The 6,000-nt window shown below is 44.2% G+C and overlaps 1 long non-coding RNA gene across 2 annotated transcripts; it reads left to right on the top strand.

The window, feature by feature from the left end:
* Nucleotides 1-3,797: 3,797 nt before the first annotated feature.
* Nucleotides 3,798-5,060, top strand: LOC146188518 (uncharacterized). Of its 2 annotated transcripts, none has more exons than XR_014707220.1 (3): nt 3,798-3,893; nt 4,099-4,143; nt 4,829-5,060. It is a non-coding gene; the product is annotated as an uncharacterized LOC146188518 (long non-coding RNA). The 2 variants fall into 2 exon arrangements; XR_014707219.1 differs by having other exon boundaries at nt 4,071-4,143.
* The last annotated feature ends 940 nt before the right edge of the window (nt 5,061-6,000 follow it).

Genomic DNA, 6,000 nt, shown 5'->3' with positions numbered 1-6,000 from the left:
ACCAGTATTTTTTCTCCTTTTGCTTTAAATGCCAGCGGAATCTTCCAGTCCGTGTAAGCACTCGCACTCTAGGGATACACAAGAAAGAAGTACGCATTAGATTTGGCTTGATACGGTAGCGTATACAATAGTTTCATGTGTGTAAAGTGAACGTAAGCAACTCTATCACCTCCCAAAAGACAAAGGTTTCCTTTTATTGACTTATAATATGTTGACATCCGCCAAATATTAAAGAAAAATGGTCATCAGTGTGCAGCCGGACGGACTTCAGGACGACAGGTAAAGGTGATTCCTGAAGACGCAGGGCTTTACGCTCCAGGCGACCTGTAGGGTCCTTCAGCAAAGAAAGCCAACATAAGATGTGATGGTCGGAGATGACGGAGAGCAGGTTGCCAAACAAGTATGGGCGAAACTTTGTAATACGAGGGCTAAACACTCATACGAGGGCTAAACGAGGGCTAAACACTCACGTTCTGCGATCGCATAATTCCGCTCAGCCGTAAAAAGGAGGTGACTGGCGTAAGCAATGATGCGCGTGCGCCCCGTCTGCTCATGGGCGAGAATGGCACCAATACCAGGACCACTGCTGCCGGTGCGTACCTTGGTTAGTGCTGAGGGGTTGAATTGTGCCAGGATGGGCGGGTTGGTGAGGGCTGCAGTGCGCTTGAGATTACTCTTGGCCCCAGGAAAATGGAACGTCGTTATTGAGAACAGTGATTGGACGAGACGGCTTCGCAAAGTTTTGGAAAAACCGCCGAAAATAGGAACAAAGGCCAAGAATACTAAGCACGTCAATGGTACAGCATAGTGTGAGAAATCCACTCAATGCCCGAATTTTGTCGGGATTGGGTTGAACGCCACGGGCATCAACAAAGTGTCTGAGCACCTTGTGTTCACGACAGCCGAAGCTACACTTCGAATTCAGCTGAAGGCCAGCTCTTCGAAAGACTCCAAGAATGACATCAAGGCGATGAAGATGGGCCTAGAAAGTCGAAGGAAATACAATTACGTCGTCGAGATAACATAGGCATGTCGTCCATTTGAAGCCGCGTAAAAGACAGTGCATCATGCACTCGAATGTCGTGGGCGCATTACAAAGATCAAAAGATCAAAATGCATCCCTTTGAATTGATACAGACTATGGGAAATAAAGAAGGCGGTCATCTCTTGGTCCCGTTCGTCGACTGCGATCTGCCAATATTCGAAACGAAGATCAATCGAAGAGAAATAGCTGGCACTACGCAAGCATTCTAAGGCATCATCTATCCTGGGCAGTGGGTAAAAGTCCTTCCTTGTAACCTCATCGCGGAGGTCTTGCAGCGGTGGCATAGAGGTAGAAAATCTGCCTCGCATAAAAGAGCACCGTGGTTCGAATCTCGGTAGCGCGCAATTCTCCACCGGATAAAAAAGCTCCACGCGCCCATGGAATTGCATAAACAGGTTCGGGGTGCGACCTGATGCCGGTGCACAACACCGGTGACACAGTCACCAGAAAAGAAGTTGGCCACCCTGGTGGAGTAATTTTCTGCAACAATATGTCATCATTAGCCCTACTAAACACCAGCCCTTAGTCATCAGCTGCTGCTGAACAACTGACCACGGTAGTGGTCAGACTTGCGACGCAGTGGGAGATGCTAAGAGTCTCTGACTCCACTGGACAGGCCGCCATTGGAAACTGACACTGGCAATGTTTAACAATAGAAGCCTAGCTAGTGAAGCTAGGTTAGCAGTACTGTTAGAGGAGCTAGAGTGTTTGAAACGGGATGTCGTGAGCCTTAGTGAAGTTAGGAGGCCGAATGACGCATATAGTGTATTGAAAGACGTACATGCACATTTTTATTTAGTTTTACCGGAAAGGCGACAGCTAGAGTAAGCCCCCTTGTCAATAAGTATACAGTTGGCAATATAGATTAATCTATAGCGTTATTTAGAGCGCGGCAGGCTTCCTATTAGCCTTAATAAGCGGTGGAAACTTAAAGGGCCCCTGAAACGCCATTTACGGCCGTATGCTCTGCGTGTTAGCTGTAATTTACAAATAATTTTGGAAAATTGCCGCTCGCAGCCGATTTGGGCGACACACCACCGTGCGTTTTCAGCCGCCCAGCCCATGCGACGTCATTGGGGTTAGCGTTATCATTGGCCATGGCCATATGACGTCACGTGTAATTTTTGCAATTATAGATTTTAAAATTAGCACTATTCTTCCTGAAAGAAGTATTTTATTCGTTAGTTATTATTGTACATTAAAGAAAGGTAAGAATTCTGCGCGCATCTTGATAGAAGCGGAACACTATCCGTCTGCTCGCAAAAGCACGTGTTGCCCGGTTGTCAGTCTTGAAATCTCGCGATCTCAACTGCTGCTGCTTCCTTTCTGGTCTGCAATGGACCACCATTGCTGTGTAGTTGGCTGTAAAGCCGAGGACAGGAAAGATGTTATAATGCGACATCGTGTCCCTACAAAGCAAGGTGTCACGCTGGAAAGCTGGCTCCAACGCGTCGGGCTGTCATCGTCGGACAAGCGCCAGGAGCTCAGAGTTTGTGGCCGCCACTTTTCCGTGACGCATACCAGTATAATCCCAGTTTGCCGCAGCAAACTGGCCTCAACATGAGACGTCAACGCCTCAAGTTCGACGCTTTGCCGACGCAGTTTCTCCCTGGAATGGTAAGTTTTCTGGGTTGCGAGTTATTGTGGAAACGCGTAGCATGGCTCGGAGTCTCGCGTGGAAGTGCATGAAGCCTAGCGCAAGTTTTGCAGGCGCAGATTCCTTGCGCGCTAACCGCTCTTGCGAGAGGACCACAACAAGTTAAGGCGCTGAAAATGTATGAAAGGGAGCTCTCGCCCTGCGGCGCGCGGATAAGAAAAAAAAAAGATAAGGCGACCTGCGCACATGGAACCATGAATTAACATACACTAACGTGTACGCGATCACAACAATCGCAGTATAATTTGCCTGGGTGGTGCAGTGGGTTAGGGTGGTCGACTGCTGTGCCCAAGGCACAGCGGCCGCTTTTCGACGGAAGCGCAAGCAAGGTGCCCGCGTACCGGTGCGGACAAAAGTAAACGGAGCACGCTTTTTCTTCATTTTTCACTCGGTGCATATTTGAAACTGGTAGTCGTGGTATGCGTGGACCGGTATTAGACGCAAGTGCCCTTTCACGGACAAATATTTTCTGATCTCCAGTGAGGAAGGCGTTATTTTAATTTGACTGAAAAAGCCTAGCTGCTCCGTTTACTTACGTCCGCACCTGTACATGTGCTGTGCGAAGTCACTCAGTGCTGTGCGGCGCCTCGTTTGAGTCGAATTTGGGGCGTTGAACCCCATAAACCAAGCCTGACTTGTAATAAAAAAAATACCAGCACACTAATAACAATACAGACCAACTGCATCCCCCCACCCCCCATCCACCTAAAGATATGCTTATTTTACAGTGCGTTTAGTCTGCTCTTGATCTTTGCCTTTTAACACCTGTATATGCATGTCTTTCTCATTCATGAAGCGGAAAATTGAAGGGGAAATTGGCTCGTTATGATACAATTAATGAAAGGAGCCAACAGTCGAGTCCAAGGTAAATGTAGGTTTTTTTTTAAATACTTTTGTGGTGATATTGATCAGAATTAGTCCTGTAACGATTTTAGGCAGAAAGATGATTAAATACCAAGTGGAAGGAAAAATAACATGTGGTATATAGATAAAAAAAAAAGAAGGTATCCCCTATGACCTTGCACTTGCAGAGTTTTGTCTCCTTTCATTCTCATTCATGTGCAGAATAATAAAACCGCCATTAACACAATGTTGATTACGCACAAATTTCCTTTCTTTTCCTAGCATGGCAAACCATCATCGCCAGGAAGCCCGAAAGACCTCAGCACTACACAGGTTTCCTTTGGACAGGTTAGTACTGTTATCATGGTATTAATAACAATGTATATATACTTTTATATTTATATTTATGAATATTTAGGCCACATATATAACTTTGGAATATGTTGCACGCATATACGATGGCTCTATTGCTAGAAGCTATATAAACTAGCACAACTGTTGCTATGTCATTATGCTTTCATGCAGTTAGTTACGTGTTCAACCATTGCTTCAGGCACCTACCGGAGGTGATCCAAATACCACAGCTCTTCCTGTAGAGGTGAGAATATTTTGGATAGTTCATTTTGTCCAGTAGATGATGCAAGTGTTTTGACATATGTACACACTTAATTTTCAACTGTACTGAACAGCTCTGTATTATATTGCATATGATGGCTCTATTGCCCGAGTAAGTAAGCTATGCAAATTAGTGCAAATGTTATGTCTGCTTCCATGCACAAGCTCGATCATCGCTTGAGGCACCTTCTGGAAGCAATTAAAATGTAGCTCTTCCTGTATAGATGAGATTATTTTGGAGTTCAAATAGTTAATTTTGTTTAGTGGATGATGCAAGGCTTTGGTGTGCACTGGCACACCAAAAAAAGAAACTCGGAGCACATATATTAACTGGATTAACATGGGAGACCCGACGTTCAAAAATAATGAGCTGCTGGATTGGTTCATGGAACAGTGTATTAGTCGACTGTCCTGCACTGTGTCTTTTGTTTGTGCTGCTAACATGCCTCCAAATTTTTCAGGGCTCTTGAAACTCCACAAACTACAGCTTGTCTGTGCAAATTTTTTAGTCATATCAGTTCTCCACTTTCAGAATATTTGTGTATGTGTAGCAAGTTGACAATGTTTGCATTTTGTTACGGGCAGTTCTCTATACAGCACCTGAAAATGAAAGCATGAAAGATTTCAAATCTGGAACCATCATTATAATTATGAATATCTGTCTGCAGGAAGAATCACCAGCGGGGCCTTCAACTACTCGCACGCATACTGTGGCAACACAATGTGGGAGTGCCATTCTGTTGGTAAGTCATTATTGATAAAGATGTTGTAGTGTTGTGAAAATGTATTAAAGAGCTATATGATTGATTACATTAAACGTAGATGGGGTGCTTGCGAATAATTTTAAATATATGAAATTTTTCCAGGCACACAGGTGTCTATTGGATTTAAATCTCTAGTCAGCACCAAGGTTTAAACAGAGAAGCCTGCCACCAGAGAAGTCGGTGGCAGGCTGCTATCACTGGCCAGTTACTGCTATCACTGGCCGCTCGTTGGAACTTCTTTCATCCACTTTTGTGCATTTGCTGGCTATGGCAGGCAAGAAAATTTGTCATTTAAGCACTGTTCATTAGGCAAAAAAAAAAAAAACTTGACGAAATACGTCACCTATGTGTCACATATTCACTCATTCAAACCTGCAAATATACCCTCCCTGTGACACAGTCCATTCGAATGATAGCGTTCATAACTCTCATGCATGGCTTGACATGATTAAGGATGTGGTAATACAATGGGTCAACAAATATTGCCTTGATGAGTCTATAGAGACCATGCCTCATACATACCTTGCACACCACTAATCTCGGACGTGGTGTTAGGTTATTCACAGTTGCGTCAGGTAGCAAAAGGGCAATTTTTCCTTACATAATATGGTCATGCTGTGTCTGCCTAGTGTACATTAGTGCTGTCTTTAGAGCTACTACGGAGCCATCACATGCACTTTGAAGTTTAATTTTGCACAAATATTTGAACAAGTCACTAAGATGCACAAGGATATTTGATTCTGTTGTGAAAAAAATATAAGTTGCGTAGCCCTAAAGTGTACCTAATTTGCCATGGCATTTTTCTGTTCCCTGTTGATAGAATAAAAAAAAAATGCATACCTACTATAAACTTTGACAGCAGCTTTATTTAGCACATTTTACAGCCAAGACATTCCGAGATGAACATCCACGGCTGCTACGTATTAGTTCATTATATTAACAATCACACGGCACCAATCGCTGACATCACTGCACTTCTTTTTCAGCGACCATCAGGATGAAACGGCCCAGTCAGAGATTGAGGAACCCCTCTACAAAGAGTGAAAATTCCTTGTGTTCGAGGGTTGCCTGCGGCA

The sequence above is a fragment of the Amblyomma maculatum genome, chromosome 5, assembly GCF_055883805.1.
Source record: "Amblyomma maculatum isolate TAMU_Amacu chromosome 5, ASM5588380v1, whole genome shotgun sequence".
In the NCBI taxonomy this organism is placed as follows: Eukaryota; Metazoa; Arthropoda; class Arachnida; order Ixodida; family Ixodidae; genus Amblyomma; species Amblyomma maculatum.
The sequence above is the reverse complement of the archived record's forward strand: the minus strand, read 5'-3'. Positions and strand labels throughout refer to the sequence as shown.